Below are 22,054 nucleotides of genomic sequence, written 5' to 3'. Positions count from 1 at the left end.
TGATACTGACAAGTGAATCTAAGAAAAATCTAAAAAATATTAAAAAAACAAAGGAAAAAAGACGAGGAAAACCCCAGTGGATATGGTATATTATATGGGGCATGCATATCAGTGGATTCAAGGTGGATTATTCAATCAAAAGATTCAGAAAACTATAAAATATGAAATTGGTCCCCTGCTTCATTTACAAAATCTTGTTAAAAACTAGAGCTACTATATATTATAATATAGAAAACCATAATGTCAAAAGAAAATATATGACAGTTTCTAAAAAGTAATAGTAGTAACTTAAAAGCTTTGACAATTGTTCTAAGCATTACACAGGACACAAACTAGAAAGAATTTGTGATGTATTTGAATCTAAGAAATAATCTGTATATCAGAATACAGGAATCATAAAATACTTGGCTCATATATTTGTCAATAAGAAAATAACTTGAGTACAGGTTAAATGACAAATGGAATATGTTTAAAATATATCATTACCTGAGGGTTCATTTATCTGTTATAAGCATCTCCTACAAGTTAATAACCCAAACCTTTCAAAACCTAAACAGAAAAGTAGTAAAGAACATACATAGGGAGTTCACAGAAGAGGAAAGAGAAAATATTAAAATTTGTTTGATCTTATTCACCATAAAAAACAAGCAAATTTACATTCTCAGGTACAATTTTTCATCTGTCACAATGACAAAGGTAAAAATTGTTGATAACACCCTGCACCAATATGCCATATAAGATAGGAGGATAGTCAACCTCACATGAGGGTATGTAAATTTTGACAACTCATTTGTTGGCAACTTGCCAATACCTGTCAAAATTTTAAATTCTGATAGCATATTGTTTGCTAAAGTTCTTACAGAAGTGAATTGAAGGTTTTCTTCCTATTTTGTGTACACGTGTGTTTTGCCATGTACACATATGAAATTCGATGATATATAACTTGATACATAGATGCTCAATCATGTTGTCTTTATTTGCTTCAACTCTGACATTTATTTTCAATCATACTCCTGCAAGTAAATGAAATCAGTTCTCACGGAAATTGTTTTTCTGCAATATTTACCTTTATCACTTGGTTAGCCCTTCATTTAACAGTGTCTTCAAGTAGAACCCCCCAGCTTAAGTCCTCTTTCCTTTCACCTGTAAAGAATATTGCATTTATACATACATGATAGTTTGTCTTGGTAAAAAAAAAGTTTCTTACTTTCCTTACAGTAGAAATATATAGACTTTACCATACTTTTTTCTAGTCTTACATATTAGACTATGGAGAATTCTGTAGCCAGTCTAATTTTTCCCGTAAGTTCAAAGGATTGCTTCTTTATCTTTTAAATCCATTTGCTTTTTATAGGATATAATTCAGAGTGTGCCAAACCCTCAACTTTGGCAATTTATCCTGGGAGACAACGTCCTTTCTCTTTGTAGATTCCAGTTTCTTTTAGTTGTGGATTTTTTCACTTGAATTGCATCAATAAACATTTTTGCCCTGTTCAATTTGTTCTTTTTGCCATTTTACATGCACACATTATGATTATAAGAGATTTGTATCCACCTATCTTCATTTATATAAATATGTGTGTGTGCATATATATATATGCACATATAGTCTTGTTCATAATAATTTTTAAACTCTATTCATTTTAACTTTTTTCTTGGCTTTCGAAAGCCAGTATTTGATGCCCTTAATGTTTTCAGCACTATTTTCCAATTCATTGTTTAGCATGTGATCATTTAATTTTCTTTTGTTATTTCTTCCTCAGTGCTGCTAACCCACAATCCTGTGCTTCAGATGCTTCATAGTCCTTTCTTGAGCTTTTGATTATCTCATTGAACTTTTGCAACATTTTATTTTGGCAAGGTTCTTTGTCTGCCGTTTTTCATTTATTTATTTATTTATTTATTTATTTATTTATTTTGCTGAGGAAGATTAACCCTGAGCTAACATCTGTTCCAATCTTCCTCTACTTTATATGTGGGTCACCTTCAAAGCATGGCCAATGAGTGGTGTAGGTCTGCACCCAGGATCCGAATCCGCAAATCCAGACTCCCAAAGCAGAACATGCCAAACTTAAACACTATGCCATTTTTGGTTTCTGTTTCTTTCCTCTTATGTTCTTATGGATTCTTTTTTCACCTTGTGCAAGGTATGTTTTAATTATCAAACATTGTTTAATCATAGGACTTCTTTTCTGCCTAGATATTTAGCAGGAAATTACATGTAGATGTGTAGAGAAGGTGGTATTCAAGGCAGAAAGTTTTGTGTGTTTGAACGATTAGTTTTAACACTTTATTTTCCCCAAGACAACAGTTTGCCAGCTTCAGAGATGGTCCCAAATTAGAGACTCACTAAATAATGAACTTACAAGAATTTGCATATTTCTTCATTCATCCACACCGTCCCTGATTCTTCTGTGTTGGATCCAAAGGGAGTCCACAGAAGCTGTCACCACCAATCCTTACAAGTCTATGCTCTTGTCTTAAAGGTTTCTCATTTCTTTGTTGTCTCTCTCAGCGTGCGTAACTTTCTTTGGAGAATTGTTCTCTTTGGACTAGTTTGAGAATTGTTCTTAAAGTCATCTCTTGAGGCTTCTTTCTAAGATTATTGGGCATCAACTGCATTCTGTAGCTCTTCCTCACATGTGGTGATGTAAAATCTCTTGCTGATGTTGAAGCTCAAGTTTTCATTTCCTTTTCTGATTGCCAGTGCATTATTTCTTTGACTTATTGGATACAAAAGTCAAGTTTTTGCCCCATTTATAATATAAAATCCTTTTTAATATTTATCATGGGGCTCATACCTACAATATTTGTGCCTGTCTCACTGCATTGAGGTGCCTAAAAATATGTTACCAGAGCTACCATATGTTTCAGGGCAATTTTATGTGGCATTCAGGTTATTTTTTATGTGTTATAGGAGTATTTTGTACTATCCTATGACCCTGGTGTAGTTAAAAAGAAGGTCATATATATTTTATTGACCTTGAAGTATCGTTTTTAAATTGTAAAATTTGGAGGCTTTTATATTTGGTGCATCCTAAACTTTATGCTGTCTGATGGTTGTGTACATGCTTTGCTGATGATTAAATCTTTGCTAAGGAATGCGATCTCAATTACCTTATTCTTCTGAGACTATGCAATCTGCTTTAAAATGATACACTTCAGAGAGTGCACTGGGAAATCCATTGTGATAAAAATATGAATTGACCATATAACGCACATCTTCACCATGGCCCCATTTGAGAATCTAATGAAAGCTATAGATGTTCTACCCACGGGTGAAATTAAATGTATAAATCACAAATACATAACATATTTTACATCCAAATTCACAGCATTTGCAAACTTCTTGAATACTAACCATGGGCAAGGAACACTTATTCCCCCGATTATGATGTCTTTAGAGTAAAACGTAAAACGTATAAACAGGTTTAAAATTAATCACCTTTCTTAATGACCTTGGAATCTAACAATTGACAATCTAACTCTGGTTCTATGGCTGAGATTAAGTGGGACCCACCCTATCTATTTACATGTTTGGCTTTCAACTTTCTAAGTTGGATCGCCTTGCCTTATTTTTAAAAAGGTAGAATAATTTTAAATGTCAGACAGTGTCATTTCTGATAGTTAGCATAAAATGGTATAGTTGCCAAGCAATCTACATTTTTGGCAAAATATCTGTGTTAAAGTCATTAGCAAATAGCACAGATCAAAAATTTTGTCTAGAAAAAATAACTCTTTTAAGATATAATTAGGTTCCAGAAACCAAAGAAGTTTAGGAATATAATTTTGTTCAAGCATTTAAAATTAAGAGTAAAGTAAAAGTATCTTATTTTAATTCAATCTGTTCTTTTATTTACTTAATGCTCATGCTCATATCACTGTAACTTACAGAATGTTAATTGTCTCATTATTGCAATAGAATCTGTATCACTCCCTCTAATCTTTATACTGCTCACGAGTAACAAGATATTTTACTTCTTAATGTATTATACGAAATTTGGGTTTGAGAACTATTAATTAATCTATCCATGATAGCTCTAGGCTAGACATTAAATTTTTGTTACCATTCAGAGTTGTTTTTTTTCCGCCTAAACAGAAATAGAGTAGAGACGTTATTTTATTTTGTTCCAAAGCCTGGGGTAAATCAAAACTAATAAGAAAATATGTAAGTAAAGAAATAAATAGAACATTAAAAACATATTTCTTGTGTTTGGGGGTGGGTGAACTCTACAAAATCCTAATCTAGAGTAAACCATTCAGTCTCCAAGTGGTGTAACCTCTTGTTCTGAGTGGCCGTCTGCACATACGGACGTATGTGGACTTGTGCACGTAGGGGCTTGGCCTAGAGCCTGTTTCTTGAAACTTACATTTTAAACAATTTATAATGTTTTATTTTGACATGCTGTCACACTTAAATAAAATTTCCAAAATAATGCAAAGTATCACCATGTACTCCTCACACAGAATCACTAAATGTTAACTATTTCCCACATTTGATTTTTTTAATTTTCTCTCTACGTTTCTCTTACTGCAATGTTGGAATATTTGAGAGTAAGTCGTAGGCATGATGCCCCATTACCTCTCAGTGTGTTAATATGTATATCCTAAAAAGAACTCTTACTGTGTGCACAATGTAATTGTAAAAGCCAGGTAATTCATATTGATACAATGTTATTATTTTTTCCACAGCTATTCAAATTTGATCAATTATTTACTAATTTCTTTTATAGCAAAGAAAACTATGTCCGGGGATCTAATCCATAAACGTATGCTGCATTCAATTGTATTTAATTTTTAGCTTAATCTGGAATGGCCCCTCAGTCTTTCTTTGTCTTTCATGGACCTTGAAATTTTCTAAGACTGTAGGCCAATAAGAAAGTGAACAAAGAATGGTGAAGATGTGTGAAATGAAAACAGGAATCAGCCTGAAGGACTCTCATTAGCTGAACTGGGGACTATTTGAGCACAATGCAAATAATGAGTAACAGATTATAACTTGTAAATAAAATAAGAATCCATGATTTTTCATACTGATATATATAAATTAAAAAAAATAAATGTCATAGAAGGCAAAGCTTCTCCTTGTAACATAATTTCAATCTAGAAATGCAGTAGCAGAGATGGAAATAGAATGTCACAATTTGGCAATCACAGTAGTTACAAAAGATACAGGCAAAAACCATCAATGGATGTGAAAACTAGCAGTCAAAAATTTAATGACAAATAAGATATTTATAGAGTCCCAGATTATTTTCTGCAGCTACTTTTTGGCAAAAGAGTAAAACAGCAACTTTATAATGGAAAATCTTAGCAGACAGCACCTTAACCAAGTGATAAGAGTTAATATCACCAATAATGAGATGTCAAATGTGTCTTAATATAATGCACTGAGGAGACACCAGCACTCCTGTGATATTCTGGCCAAAAAGGGATTACCAGAATCTAATGATCAGGAAACACGAGATAAAGCCAAATTAAGGAACATTCTACAAAATAACCAGCTTATATTCTTCAAAAATAGTCAGTAGTTTTAAAATGTGTTTGTTTTATTTTGTCCCATTTTCCCATAGTGGAACATTTCTTTATTCTCGGTTTACAGGTTCTCCGTTTTTCTTTTCTTTTCCTCCTCTCATTATATAAAACTGCTGCACCTCACAATAATTCAGTCTAGATGTCACTATGTGAAACTGTATAAGGGACCTCAGCTCAGTTCAAAAGGTATTTATTGTGTGAGTATTCTGATTACAGACGCTATTCATCTTTGCCCTATTCATATAACAAAAACTTTCTTTTCGGTCCATCCATCATGGACTGCTTTATAGTATGACAACAATGATTAATTTATCTTACTGAATTCTTTAAGGGGACGGTCCATGGCTTACTCACCTTTGTATCCCTTACCATTGTCAGTAAATAATTGAATTTGAAATCTGTGTTGAATTTTGGTCTCGACACTTTCCCTTTGTGTGTTCACAGGACAGGCCATAGGTCCTCTCATTCTCCTAGCTCAGATCTGTTTCCATATTCTCCCAACTTCACTCGAATAGATTTACCCACAAAGCTCACCATTTCTTCCCAGCAGTTCACACCCAGTTTTCTAAGGGATACACATTTGTTTTTGTCTTTCTATAGGTCATGGAGGCAAATATGTAAATATAGGTCAAATGAGAATCCAAAATCACTCTTAAAATACTGTTACCTACAATAAAGTTGTATTAAAAACCAAACTGTTTTTAAAGATATATAGAGCCTTAGCTTTTACAAAATTCCTCCAGAACAAGCACTAATTTATGAGGCACATTTCTGCTTATCATAGGTTGCCATCTCTTTAGTCTTTCTTCTAACGTATTCGAGTGAAACATTTTTTACTATTGTGTGATTTTTCACTCTCTTAACCAGTGATCAGACCACTTATATAGGTAACCAATTGTTTTTTTCTGTTTATATGCAGGATAAATTGATCCATATTCCTCATGGTGTTAAAAAAAGAGACATTTAGATTTGAGAGTTCCTTTTATTATGATATTTTTCAATAAGAAAATACATAATTAGGAGGAAAATATGCTAATATAGATGCTCATGTAATTGCCCATATGGGAGGCTGATAATTAAGCCCAATGTTGGTTACAGCTCACCTTTTTCAAGACCATGTTCCTAATATAAAAGAGACGATTTCTGAAGTACTGCTTTTAGACTTGAAGATAATAATCCTAAGTTCTAATCATTTAAATGTCACTGAGTGGTCTATAACTAGTATTAAACCTTACTAACTGCATTCACGTGTTCTATTGGTTGCAATTATCTTTTTTATTCTCCCTATAAGTTTACATAACCAAATAAAACTACTGAAAGTTTGAAAATATTCTGATTTTTTTCATCAGACTTAAATAAGTAGAATAAAAGTGTGTTGCATTTTATAGAGATCAGTAGAATATAGTTACACAGGGATTGCATAAAATTCGGAAAATAGCATCTTGGTACTTATCGATTTGAGTTGATTTTGTAGAAGGAATAGCTAACACAATAACCATAGGAATAATTTTCAATATTACATGCCCTAGTTTATGAAAATGGGTCAGCAAGCTACAACCCAGGGGCCAAACCTAGCCAAAAGTCCAAATCTGGCCCATGACTTGTTTTTGTAAATAAAGTTTTATTGGGAAACAACCACATCCATTCTTTTTTTTTTTTTTTCCTGAGGAAGATTAGCCTTGAGCTAACATCTGTTGCCAATCTTGTTCTTTTTTTGCTTGAGGAAGATTAGCCCTAAGCTAACATCTGTGCCAATCTTCCTCCGCTTTACATGTGGGTCACCACCACAGCATGGCTGATGAGTGGTGTAGGTCTGGGCCGAGAGTCTGAACCCATGAACCCAGGCTGCCCAAGTGGAGTGCGTGGAACTTAACCACTACATCATGGGGCCAGCCACCACACCCATTCTTTATGTAAAGTTTATGGCTGTTTTCATACTACAATGGCAGAGTTGAAGCATTGCCATATAGCTCAAATGGCTCACAAAACCTAAAAATATTACTATTTGACCTTTTACAGAAAAAGTTTGCTGACTCCTGTATTACAAAGAATTTTTCAGGCAAAATAGTTTCTGATACCTGAGAATAGCTTATATGTATTTATTGATGGTAGGAACTGCTTGAAATAAATGCCCATTTGATTTGTGCTTGCATTTAATAGTGAAAAAGGAATTTTAGATTCTGAGAAATTTAGAAATGAGTATCAAACTAAATAATTCCCTATTTGATAGTGTAACCGATTCTCAAACTGAACTAAGTAGGTGAAATATTGCCAAATATGACTGTATATTATATATTTTCTAAAGGCTTGACCTTTGAAAACATAGATTTTGTCTTGTTTTTGCATTATAGAGAGCATGATTGTTTCAGTCACTGTAAAACTTCTAGTGTATTCCTATGTTTTTGTATTTGTATGTTTTTATATAGATTCATCTATATATCGTTTTAGTCACTGAAGTGCATACTTATTTAGGAAATCAATTTCCCTTTTTCTTGAAAATGAGCAATACCAGTTTAGGATACCACAAAGTGGTATTCCTAAGGAAATATTTCAACTGTGAGGCCACTACTGAGAAAATTCCATCCATATTTGAACTGCGCTCCTTTCGGACAAGGTCATTGATTTTTATACTGAGTTAGTTAAAGCTAATTTTTCTCTTTATATCTATAATGAAACATTTACATATGAAAAGCAGTATCTGGCCTTCCATTTCAGGAATAAAATACTTTCTACTCCATAGTTGTCACTGAAATGTTAGAAAATAGCTTGAATTTTCTAACTCACTTTGAAACACAGACGTAACAACTTTTAAACTTCCTCTGTATGCCATTTAAAGTCATCTTGAACATCTCCATGGAACCACATTTTAGAAATTGTCAATCAAACCCAGCAGTTTCTTTAGCCGCTAAGAACACTAAAGCTAGAGCATGTAGTTACTTGCTCACTGTCACCGAACTTTTCTTCGCAAGGCTCCTTCTTGTATCTTAAGCTGCTACTAGTTAGTAACACACTATTTGTAAATATGGTATGTGAAACAGTAATTCCATTTTACTGTAAATATTGCTGGGAATTTTTAAAACAATCAAGCTTGTATGCATTAGTGGTGGAAAGGTCGTTAAGAATAAAAAATTTAAGATTAGTCTATTATCTGCATGTGTGTGAGGAAGATTAGCCCTGAGCTAACATGTGACCCTAATCCTCCTCTTTTTGCTGAGGAAGACTGGCTCTGAGCTAACATCCGTGCCCATCTTCCTCTGCTTTATGTGGGACGCCTGCCACAGCATGGCTTGATAAGTGGTGCTAGGTCTGCACCTGGGATCCGAGCCTGCAAACCCTGGGCAGCCGAAGCAGCATGTGTGAACTTAACATGCCACCGGGCCTGGCAAGTCAGGACTGTGCCTAAAAATTCACTGGCATCTTCATTTTCAGGTTGGCTCACTGCTTTGCTATATTTAGAGTAGGAGTGCAAGGTCTGCCCGAGTATTTGAGCAGCAGAAGTAATTCAGTGTGGGTAACCACAAACTTACTCAACTAATCCAGTTAAATGAGCAATAATTAATAACTAACTGACTTTCATTAGACAGTGTTTTTTTTAATCAAACAACTTATTTCTTGTTTTTGTTCAAGTTAAGTTACAGAATGTGGACTGAGTATCTATTTTATGTATTATTGATCTCATAAGTAAGAAGAGCCACATCTCTTAAGTAGAAAAATTTGACTCACAATCTAAATCACGTGGGATGTTTTCTCAGCCTCCTGAGGTGTTAACAAAAGGCCTTACAGGGGAACATGTTAATCTAAGCTTTAAATAACGCTTCTTGTAATTTATAATTTTATTTTAGCTTTAAATTATTGCCTCTTTTCAGCCTTCAGAATTTTCTTCCTTAAAGGCATAATTAACCAATGAAAAATTATTATTTCTCAGAAAGTAAAAAATAAATATAGTATTTGCATACAAATGAAAAAATATGAATCAATATATTTAATAGAAACAGCGGTTTTAGATTACTTATATGCAGGGCAGGTTTATATATAGAACTTTAGAGAGAAAAAACAAGAATGAATCATTGTTTAAAGGTATATAAGAATATTCAAATAATCTTAACAGCAGAAAGTAGTTTTCATTATAATTACCAGTATTATTTTTATGAATCCAAAACATTCGTTTCAATTATTTCTCAAGGCTAATGTAAGTATATTTATCATGTTTTCTTTTCACATTTCAGTAACATGCACTATTCTAGTCCTATCTTCCACTCATCTCTGTTCCTTTGTTACAATGAAGACTTTTTTTACAAACTGCTTTAACTTGGAGGTAATCACCCCTGATAAAATGTTAATACCTCTCTTGATCTGTCCTTCTTCCTGAATCATACCATCTCTTCTTCTTGTAAACGCTGGAACAAGTAAATCACATTTGGACACTGGAAATTACTCAAAGATCAAAGATGAAGAAAGAAAAAATAATTCAGTTTGTGTTCATGGAAAAACACAAGTATCTTTAAACATTTTTTCCATGGATGTATCGATTTGGTAAACACACATTTTAAGATGATGTGATGGTTAATTTTATGCACAACCTTGACTAGGCCATGGTGGGCAGTTTGGGTCAAATGCTAGTTTAGGTATTGCTGTGAAGGTTTTTTGTGATTAACATCTCTAATCATTTTATTTTAAGCAAAGGAAATTACCCCAATTAATCTGGGTGGCCTCATTTGATCACTTGGAAGCCTTCCTAGAAGAACCTGAGAAGAAGGAATTCTGTCTCAAGACTGTAACATCAAAATCCTGTCCAGTTTCCATTCTGCTCACACAACTGTGGAGTCTGGTAAATCTGAAATCTACAGGGCAGGCCAGCCAACTGGAAACTCAGGCTAGAGGTGAAGTAGCAATCATGAGTCTGAAATTTGAAGGACAGGATGGCAGGCTGGAACCTCAGGCAGGAGCTCTATATTAGCTTCATAGTAACTTTTGTCATTGGAAAGAGTTAGTTTTTCTACTCTGTTCTTTTTTTATTTTTTTCTGAGTAAGATTAGCCCTGAGTTAACATCTGCTGCCAATCTTCCTCTTTTTTTTTTTTTTGCATGAAGAAGATTAGCCTTGAGCTAACATCTGTGCCAGTCTTCCTCCACTTTATATGTGGGTCACTGATACAGCATGGTTGACAAGTGATGTAGGCCCACGCCTGGGATCTGAACCCATGAACCTGGGCTGCCAAAACAGAACACATCAAACTTAACCTCTGTGCCACAGGGCCAGCCCACTACTCTGTTTTTTATCGTGACTATTTTGACTAATACAGTTTCCTTGTATTTGGATATGAATTTTAGAATCAGTTATAAATCCGCAAAGAAGCCAGCTGGGCTTTTGATAGTGATTGCATTGAATCTGTAGATCATTTCTAGAAATTATTTATCCAAGAACTCAAGATGCCTTTCCATTTATTTAGGTCATCTCGAGCGTCTCTAAATAGTGTTTTGTAATTTTCATTGTACAAGTCTTGCACTTCTTTTATTAAACTTACTCTTAAGTATTTATTCTTTTTTGTGCTCCTGTAACTAGAATTGTTTTCCTATTTTAATTTTTGTATATTTATTCCTAAGTGGGTAGAAATGCAATGGATTTTTGTATATTGATCTTGTATCCTGCAAACTTGCAGAAATTGTTTATTAGCTCTAATAGATGTTTTGGATTCCTTAGGATTCTTTACACACAGTATAATGTCATGTGCAAATAGAGAGAACTTCCTTCTCTCTTTCTAATGTGGATGCATTTTATTTCACTTTCTTGCCTAATTGCCTTCTAGATCATCTGCAGTACAGTGGTGAATAGAAGTGATGAGAGTGAACATGCTTGTCTTGTTTCCGTTATTAGTGGGAAAGCATTCAATCCTTCACCACTAAATATTATGTTAGTGAGTGTTTTGTAGCTGCTTTTTATTTGTTCAAAGAAAATCTCATCTATTCCTAATTTTTTGTGTTTTCTTATGAAAACACATTGAATTTTGTCAAAAGCTTTTTCCACGTCTATTAAGATGATAATATCCTTTGTTGTATTAATATGGCGTCTTACATTGAGTGATTTTTTTTATGTTGAGTCAATTTTGCATTCCTGAGATCAATGCCACAGTCATAGTGTACAGATCTTTTCATGTACGGCTGGATTTGTTTTGTTAGTATTTTACTGAGGACAATTTTGCGTCTATCTTCTTAAGAGAGATTAACCTTTAGTTTTCTTTTCTTATGATGTCTTTGGCTCTCATAACAGGATGATACTAGCCTCTTGGGATAAGTTGAGAAGCATTCCTTACTTTTCTAGTTTTTGGAAGGATTTCCTGAGGATTGATGTTAAATATTCATGGTGTATAATCCTTTTAATATGCTGTTATAAATGTAATTTGTTGAGAATTTTTGCGTCTATATTCACATGGGGTATTTGTTTTCCTTACTTGTGAATCTTTGCTTTTGTTATCAGGGTGACGTTGGCCTCATAGAATAAGTTGGGAAGTGGCTCCCTCCTCTTGTGTTTTTCAGAAGAATTTGACAAAGATGAGTATTAATTCTTCAAATACTTGGTCGAATTCACCAGTGGAGCCATCTCGTCCTGGACTTTTCTTTGCTGGGAAGCATTTGTTGTATCTTCACTTGTTGTGCGTGTGTTACTATTTTTTATATTTGTGAGTCAGTTTTGATGGCTCGTGTGTTTCTAGGAATTTGTCCGTTTCATCTAGTTTATCTAATTTGTTGATAATTTGTTGCAATTGTTCACAGTATTCTCTTTTAATTGTTTTTATTTCTGTAGCATTTGTCCCCACTTTCATTTCTAACTTTTGTAATTTGAATCTTGTTCTTTTTTTAATAGTCAGTTTGGCTAAAGTTTTTCAATTTTATTAATCTTTTTATAAAACCAATTTTTATTCTGCTGAGTTGATTCTCTCTGTTGTTTCTCTATCGTCTATTTGGTATATTTCCAATCTAATATTGAGTATTTTCTTCCTTCTTCTAGCTCTGGGTTTGGGTTACTCTTTTACTCTTTTTCTTTCTCTGCATCCTTGCCAGAATTTGGGGTTTTCACTAGTTTTTTATTTTAGTCATTCTAGTAATTGTGTAGTAATATCTCATTGTGATTTTAATTTACCCTTCCTTTATGGTTAAAGATATTGAATATCTTTTCATATGTTTATTTTCCATCCGTATATCTGTATATCCATCTGTATATTTTCCATCTGTATATCCTTTTCAATGACACACCTGGGCACATATTTTGCCCATCTCTCATTGTACTCTTATTCTTTTACTATTGAGTTTTAAGAGTTCTTTATATATTCTAGATACAAGTCTTTTGTCAGGTAGGTTGTTAACAATATTTTCTCCCTGATCTATAGCTTGTCTATTCATTCTTTTAACTTTTAGCATAGTGACAGTTTTTAATTTTGATGAAGTCCGATCTATCAATTTCTTTCAATTTTCAATTGTACTTTTGATATGAAATCTAAGGACTATTTATCTAGGCTTAGATCTCAAATACTTCTCGCTATCTTTTTCTAGAATTTTTATAGTTCTGCGTTTAAATCCATTATGCATTTTTAAGTTAGTTTATGTATGAAAGATGTGTGAGGTTTAGGTTGTAGGTTGAGATTCTGTTTTTCTTCTTTTTCATTTGTTTGTTTTATTTTTGCCTGTGCATGTCTAATTTCTCCAGCACGATTTGTTGAAAGGGCTATCCTCCTCAACTGATTTGCTTTTGCACCTTTGTCGAAACACAGCTGGGCGTGTGTATTTGTGTGGATCTATTGCTGGGTTCTATTGGTCTATGTGTCTATTCCTTTCCCAACACCACACTCTCTTAATCATCGTAGCTACATAGTTGGTCTTACTATCAGGTAAATTGATCTTTCCTACTTTATTCTTACTTTTCAATGCTGTTATAGTTATTCTAAGGTCTGTGCCTTTCCATATAAAGTTTAGAGGAACCTCGTCTATGTCTATAGGAAAGAAACATTGCTGCATTTTGTTAGAAATTTCATTAAACATTGACATCTCCCCATGTTAAGTCTTCCAATTCTTCAAAACACTATGTCTGTCCATTTATTTAAGGCTTTTTTGATTTATTTTTCAAGTAATTTGTAATTTTCACTACATAGATCCTGTACATATATTGTTAAGTTTGTACCTAAATATTTCATTTTTGGAGCAATGGTAAAAGATACTGAGTTTTAAATTTGAGTTTCCACATGCTTATTATTACTATATAGATGTTATTTCTTAATGTGTTGGACATATTCTTGCGACCTTGCTGAATTCCTTATTAATTCTAAGAGTTTGTTTTTCCTTTTCATATAGACAATCATGCCATCTTCCAATAGTGAGAGATTTATTTCTTCCTTTCAATCTGTGTGACATTTATTTCTCTTTTTTTACTCATTACAGTAGGTACAACTTCCAATACTATGGTGAATGAGAGTAAACATCTTTGTCTTGTCCCTGAACTTACAGGGAAAGCATTTAGTCATGCAATGCTAAGCATGATGTTAGTTGTAGATTTTTCGTGGCTGTTCCTTGTCAAGTTGAGAAAGATTCCCTCTGTTCCAAATTGGCTGAGAGTATTTACCATAAATGGGTGTTGGTTTTTAAAGTGCTTTTTCTGCATTTATTGATATGATCATATGATTCTCCCTTTTAGTGTATGGATGTGGTGTATTCCATTGACTGATTTTCAAATGGGGAACCAACTTTGCATATGCGGAATAAATCCTAGTTAATCATAGAATATAATCATTTTTAAATGTTGCTGGATGTGATTCGCTAATATTTTATGGAGGATATTTGCATAACCTTTGGAGTTTGCCTACTTTCTCTTAGCATAACGCATTTGAGATTCACTCTCGTTGTTGCCTGTGTCTGTAGTTCATTCCTTTTTGCTACTTTCATTGTATGAAAGAACAGAGTTTGTCCGTGTCCTGGTTGAGGGAAATTTGAGTTTATTCCTTTCAGTGGTTATGAATAAAACTGTTTTTTGTACGTGGGTCACCACCACAGGATGGCTTTGATCAGTGGCGTAGGTCCACATCAGGATCCAGACCTGCAAACCCCAGGATGCTAAAGCGGAGAGTGCTGAACTTAATCTCTACGCCACCAGGCTGGCTCTGATGTTGAACATTTTTTGAAGTGCTTACTTTCTCTCTGTAATTCTATTTTGTTGTAGTATAGCTCAAATATTTCAACTTTTTTATTGGGCTGCTTGCTTTCTTATTATTGAATTTAAAATTTTTCATATATTTCGGATATTGCTTTATCAAATATTTTCTCTCATTCTGTGACATCTTTTCATTTTCTTAATCTTTGAACATAAGTGGTTGTTAATTTTTATGCAAACCAATTTATCAATTGTTTTTTTTATGTATCATTCTTTGGTTTTCTAAGAAGTCTTTGCCTAGTAAAGGTTCCAAATATACTGACATATTTAATTCTAGAAAGTTTATAATTCTATGCTTTATGTTTAAGTCTAAGATCCATTGTGTTAATGTTTGTATATTTTACAAAGAATAGATTGAGGTTAATTTTTGTGTGCACAAAATTTGTATTTAATCCCAAAATGCATCATATATGGTGTGTGCTAGTTTTTTTGCTTCTTTTTGTTTTTGGTGAGGAAGATTGGCCCTGAGCTAACATCTGTGCCAATTTTCTTCTATTTTGTATGCAGGACACCACCACAGCATGGCTTGATGAGTGGTTTATAGGTCTGTGCCTGGGATCTGAACCCATGAACCATGGGCTGCTGAAGTGGAGAGTGCAAACTTAACCACTACACCACCGAGCCAGCCCTGTGCTCATTTTTAACATAGTAAGTAATAAAATTATTTATAACTTAACCTCTCAAAAGTTAATTAATTGCTCTTGACTTAACTTCTTTCAAAGTATCTGGACAGTACCTCTAACAACAGGGCTTCCAACACACATTTTCTTATATGCTGAGCCCTGCCAGGCTGTTCCCTCCTGCAACTTGACCAATATGTATAAAAGTTCTCAGGGCTCATGTTTCAGAGAACTTCTGTTTCATTTTCATATTGGTCTATGGTTGACGGCTATGTTTCTAAAATTTTTCAGCATGGTTTATGAATTTGATGTTTGCATCAGCATATTTATGTACTACATTTAGAAAAAGTAGTGGGGGCTTAAGATAGCATCTATTTTTGTGAACTTTACATTTGAAATTTCAAACAATTATTATGTTCAAGACATGTAAGTCCATGGCTTTCTCCCTCCCCTGGGGGAGTTTTTACATTTTTAATAATTTAAAAAGAAATCTCTGTAGGATTCTGAGGGGAAGAAAGCCAAGATCATAAAAAAATATTCTATATAATATAGAGAGGTGTATATGCATAACACAACTATTTAACACATTCTAATATTTAAGTGTAAAACTAAAAATAAAGAAAATAAGTTTAATATGAAACATTTAGAGAGACAACAGAGGCTGTTAACATTCAAAAGTATCTATATTACAACATGCAAATTGGGCAAAAGGCTCAGAATGATCAAAAGAAATACACTATAATTAAAACTGTATTTTCACTCCTATATGCATAGGAAGACTTCTAGAGAAGAGATTTCCAAAATAACAAAAAAGGATTCTAGGCATTCAGAACAGGAGCATAGCACTATTTCAAAGGAACGCTGACAGATCAGAAATAGCAATTGTATTATTAGCAATTGTAAATCATGCCATTCACTGAATGATCCACACTTTTTCTCTGTAATTTGAAGTGCAAATTTTGTCTTATAAATTTTTTCTTTAATTAATAACTTGTCCTCTGCTCATTGATCTGCATATCTGCTGCTGGGTCAGCATTCCAATTATTTAATCAATGAAGTTTTACAATACTTTTATATATCCTGTGGCAACTGTACACATATTTTTCTATTTTTTATGCATTTTCAATGTGAATTTTAAAGCAAATTTTTTAAGTTCACGGGGAAATCGAGTATTTCAAATAAAATTGCGTTATATGAGTATACAAACTGAGGAAATCTGATCTTTCTACCACTTAAGAATTGTTCGTTAGTCTCCATTTATTGAAATGCAATTTTGGTGTATATTTTAGATTTTTTTAAACTTATAAGTGCTGTTTGCTTGTTGTTAATTTATTATTGGATTCTGATATAGTTTTGAATGCTATTTTAAAAAGTATCTTTAATTTTCTCCTCTGAGAAATTACTGTTAATTCTGATGAAAGCTTTTAACTCTGAATAGTCAGCTCATAAATGGCCAAATAACCATGCTCCATCCATTTATTTTCAATTATTCTTAACTAATAAAAATAAGATAAAATTATAATATGTTTCTGTGAGAAGAGTTTAACCATGACCCACAGATTTTTTTATATTATTTTCCACATACTCTCTATAAATGAAATAATTTTCCATTTGATCAAATAAGAATTTTGACGTTGACCTAATTTTCAAGTGGTTACATAGTTTTAAGAATTATATTAATACTGTGTTATTTTGTTGTAATGCCAATTTTATTAACAATCCAAGAGAAATTATTTTTTCAACATGGCTTATAAAACCCTTTGACCTGTTTATTTCATCCATTTACCTCTGACACCTGTTTATTTGCTTATTTATTTTTCAGTTCTCATGCCCACTTTAATTTTTAAAAATTTCGTGCTAAAATATATCTCATAATACAGGCACAGTGGAAAATCCCTTTATATCTCTTTGCTGAGAAATAAAATAACAAATAGTACTCTCTTGGTTCTTTTGTGTCCTATAAAGATACATATGCTTCTCTCCTTGTTACGCTCAAATAAACTCTCCATTATGGGAAGAGCGGAATCACTGTGTACGTTAAGCTTGACTTATGCATCCTCCCTTGCCCTTTTATAGGCTTCTTTTTAGGAAGCCAATGTACTGACAAAGTGACCTTCCTCAGACTTACTTCACCTATCACAACTTATCTCTGATTCCTCTCCCCATGCCCAAAATGAACACTTGCCCTATATAATTTTCTAACTTTAAATGAAAGCATGAGTAAGTTTCCCATCAATCATTACTTCATTTAACTATTTTAACTCTAAAACCCATTTAATAGAAGTTCAGCATAATTATGAAATGCAGTGTTCTAATTCTCTGTATAAATAAATTTGTAAACTTATGGAATAAAAGCAAATGTGCACTGCGCTCAAATTTATTGTCTACATATCATCGTTCTTGAGTCAGCTATCTCTATGTTGTATTTCTCGTATATACAGAGAAAGCATAATTGAAAAGATATAGGTTATAAACATATATATTCGTGTGCACGTGTTTATATAGACCTGTTTTATATATTAATAAATCTAAATATAACACTAGCAGCTTAACATTTTGATATTGTCTGTACTTTAATTGTTGAGGTAGATTCTAAGTTGATTTTGTCCTCTATATGTCTATAGATTGTTTTACACTGAAAAGGTTGGTATGCACAAATTGTCCCATCGATCCTAGTAAGAAGTCAAAGATAGTAACTTACCGAATATCAAAAGAATGTTAAGGCAGAAATTTTATCATAATGTGGTGCAAAGGGTTAGGCTAAAATGGCTGAAAAACAGTTAGAAAGAATGCATTAAAATAAGTTAAAAGCCACAGAGGTACCTTTATGTTTTGTTTAATTTTAACAAAAATATGAAACTGTTATGGAAAGATCCTTATGTGATGAGTACCAGCTGCTCTTATTTTGTTATATAACAATTTGCATAAAATCTATTAAGTTTGCTGTATTGCATGCTTCAGGAATTTAATAACCCAGAATTACGGATGATATATAGGACTTGGCAACAAATGTTAATAAACAGAAATGCTACTTCCAGCTAGAAATGCATATAGAAACGAATATGTAATTTTAGGGAAAATGAAGCTATTGCAAATTGTTTTCATCATTTTTAGTAATTAATTTGTTCTAATTAAGAAGGTGTGATTTGTATTTCTATGCTTCTAATTCTTTGGAGTATTAAAGAAAATGAAGTTTCATCATTAACTGGGTTGCACATAATAGGTATCATAAAATTCCTCTTCTTAGTCTCTCTCTTTTTCTCACTCACTTTCTATTTTTAATAAAGTAATGAATCCACATGAAATTCTCGATTAGCTGTAAAAATGAAAAGGTTTGCTGAAAAAAAATGTGTTACCTATGCAAACATGATATCTACATGGCCTTGGACACAACAAGATTAAAATCCATTTTTCTTCTTTTAGAAAAGTTATTATTCTCTCTCCTTCAAACTGAATAATTCCTAGGTTTTGCCTCCTCTGGGGCAAAGAATACTCAAGACATGTTTTCACATCACAGTAATCTTTTAGCATAGTACCAAATTTCAGGTACATGCATTCATTTCCTATAGTCTACTAAAGCCAAGGTTAATACACAATGCTAATTTATTCAGCCTTTCATTGAGGTCCTCTATTATAAATTGCAAAGGTTTAAAGAATCTGTGCAGGTCTTTCTGTACCATTGGGACAGTAGTATAATACTTGAAAACATAAGCTTTGGATTCACAGATCCTTATATCCAAATTGGGATTTCACCTCATGTTAGCTGGGACCGTGGGCAAAGTTATTCTCTAATCATAAGTTTCTTTTCAAGAAATATGGAAGCCCAATAGTAATTACTACACAGGATTAATGTTTAGATTAAATGGAATGGAAAATATGTCGTCAGTGCCTGGCACTAAGAAATAATGCAATAAATGCTAGCATTTTTAAAGCTATTCATTTTGGTGTCTGTTCAAAATCATGAAGTATTCTGTCTTTATAAACTATAATTTGTGGAACCAAAGAAATAGAAATCTTTATAACAGTTCTGAAGCATTCCACAATTTTGCAACATTTGAAGAATTTGTTTTGTCAAACAACGGCACAAGCGAGAGAGTATGAAAGTGATGTGTGTGTGTGTGTGTGTGTGTGTGTGTGTGTGTTTATTCTCTACTTTGCGTTTGTCAGTCCCATTAGCAATAAATAAAGATAAGTTCAAGTGACAACAATAAAGTGTTTTTGGTATATTCTTGTGATTTCAAGTCAAATGAAACCCATTATTTCAACTCATTAATTTTGCCAATATTGTTATTTTAGGAGGGGCTAAAAAAACTTTGCTTTCATTTTTAAGGTTTTTTCTCTTAATTCCCCACGTTTTATTCAGTTTGTAACAAATATTGAGAAAAATGGCCTCAGCCACCTAGCCAGCCAACCAATCAACAACCGAATATTGAGGATGTATTATGTGCCAGTCACAGAAGACAAGTCTTGAAGAAATAGCAATGAAACAGTCATGGTTCCTATATCAAGAAGGTCTCAGAAACCAAATATAGACAAGTACAGTGCGATGAAATGTGTTTCACATAAGAAGTATATAAAAGATACAAAAAGAGCAGAGTTATTGACCCTAATTCCTGGCTTAGCAGAGGAATTACAATCCTTGAAATAGTTCTCGAAGTATGAATAGGAATTCACGTGGTAGGGGGAAAACGTCATTTTTTTTTTAATAAAAATAAAAACAAAAGGTAGGATTAGAAACAGGATGATTCTCAAATTATTACAACTCCTAACATTTCTATTCAATATTTTTCCAAAATAATTATATGTTACTCCAGTATAAATTAGCATGATGTTGTTTAGAATGATTATTTTAAGGTAATAGAGAATAATAAACTATATACAATAACGATTATTTTATAAAGCTATAAAAACCTGCTAAATATTGAGAGCCCTCCATATAGTATTTGATAACAATGTTGCTACTGTTTCTCTAATTTACACATAAACATACTGTAGTGCAAGAGGATAAATAGTTTGCCTGTGATCATGTAACTGATAAACGGATGTTGTTGTATTCTAACATCCAGTTTACTAAAACTTGTACACTTTCTTCTAGAATATACTACTTCTGACACTTCTCATTTTTAAATCCCTTTACTTTACCTAATTTCATTTTCATAGAAAAACTCGTGTGGTGGCTTAGACAGGGTTACTTATCCATTTCACATTCACCTCACTCAAGACACATGTAATGAATGCTTATTAGCAGCTGTGTACCCTTCTAGTCCTGAGAGACATAGAAGAAAACTAGACCACTCCCACCAAGAAAGCTGTCCAATGGGTAAGACCCATTAGTACACAGACAATTGCAACGTAGAACCTGAACAAATGAGTCCACCGTGGCTGGAGTATAATTAGTCACATTCCTCCTATTTCTCTAAATTCAGTTGAGACATATTGTCACAGTGAAAATTGCTTTGCACAAAATTAAAGAGTCAAGGAAGAATTTATTCAAGACTATTGCTGTAGGGGGGAGGGGATGGGACTCACTCTGAATTCAACTCAACTCAGAAAAAAGGTGGGAGGCTTTCTGAACACTGGACTAAGCTAGTAGAAAGTACTGGAGGACTTTAGGGGGAATATTTATCTATGGGATGTGTCAGGCACATTCACTTATTCGTGAGTTTGCTGGTTTTTTTCTCTTTGATTCTATACCATTTGTCTTTGCTAATTGCTGCCTGTCACAGTTAGTCTCCTATCTTCTTCCAGAGACGGGCAGATGGGGGCGCTATTTTCCTTGATGGTTACTTTTCAGAGGGATGGCTCCCAGGTCCTTGAGGAAGACATTCCTGGATTGTAAAACTGGCAAGAGGTTTTTTAGAAGATGTACATCTGAAAGGGGCAGAGAAAGAGTTTCCAGTTACAGGTTTTCTAGAGTAAATGCTCTAAGAAAAGAGAAGTCAAGGTCTAGAGTCTGGAAGAAGCCTGGCCAAAGTTCAGTCAAACAGAGGGAAGCATTGGGCCTCCTTGGTCATAAAACTTGCTGGATTGTCAGGAGCACATTTCAACATGTTGTTTCTTCCTTCTTATCTCCCTCGTATTATTCAAGATCCTTGGGCACTTAACCCACACTCTGTCCACTCATGTAGTAGGCTGCAAATTGTTGTTTCTAAAACTAATATAGGTAACATTTTCAATTTGGGAAATCCCATATATTTTAATATCTAGATTTTTTTGCTGCTCTTGAAAAATTGGAAAATCTGGCTTTATTGAGCATTTGTATTTGTAACCCTTGTTTTGTATAATCTAAAAGAAAGTTACAAATTCCATAAGCAAGTCATGGGAAGTCCTAGGGTCTAATAGACCACTGCTGCCATTTCCATCACTGAGCCATTCCACCATGTGGTGTAGCTGTTGGGTATTAATTAGCAGTCCTTAAATGTTCTTTGGCTTTCTCTAAGCTCAAAAGAGTAGGATCTTCCAGTGAAGGCTATGAAAACCTCGTACTTGCATGAGCCACAGTGAATTCATCTTGTTCAGTAGACTTACCTATAATCAAGGCATAGTGTGTATTTTCCATAGACAATTAGATTTCCAAGTGTATTTTAAGAATCTTGTGTGTAAGAGATGGTAATGTACACCAGATCATGCTTTTATTTGGAGGATTTTCTTCTGACTAGAAACTGATGAATAATGGACCGGTTTCAAATGCCATCATTATATAT

The 22,054-nt window shown here is 33.4% G+C and overlaps 1 long non-coding RNA gene across 1 annotated transcript in view; it reads right to left on the bottom strand.

Moving 5' to 3' along the window:
- The window catches only part of LOC138919730 (uncharacterized), a 66,493-nt gene that overhangs the window by 31,092 nt on the left and 13,347 nt on the right, over positions 1 to 22,054 (bottom strand). Inside the window, exon 2 of the long non-coding RNA XR_011430185.1 lies at positions 1,067 to 1,143. This is a non-coding gene — a long non-coding RNA (uncharacterized lncRNA). The remainder of the gene's footprint in view (positions 1 to 1,066; positions 1,144 to 22,054) is intronic.

The sequence above is a fragment of the Equus caballus genome, chromosome 21, assembly GCF_041296265.1.
Source record: "Equus caballus isolate H_3958 breed thoroughbred chromosome 21, TB-T2T, whole genome shotgun sequence".
NCBI lineage: Eukaryota > Metazoa > Chordata > Mammalia > Perissodactyla > Equidae > Equus > Equus caballus.
This window is presented reverse-complemented; position numbering and strand designations above follow the sequence as displayed.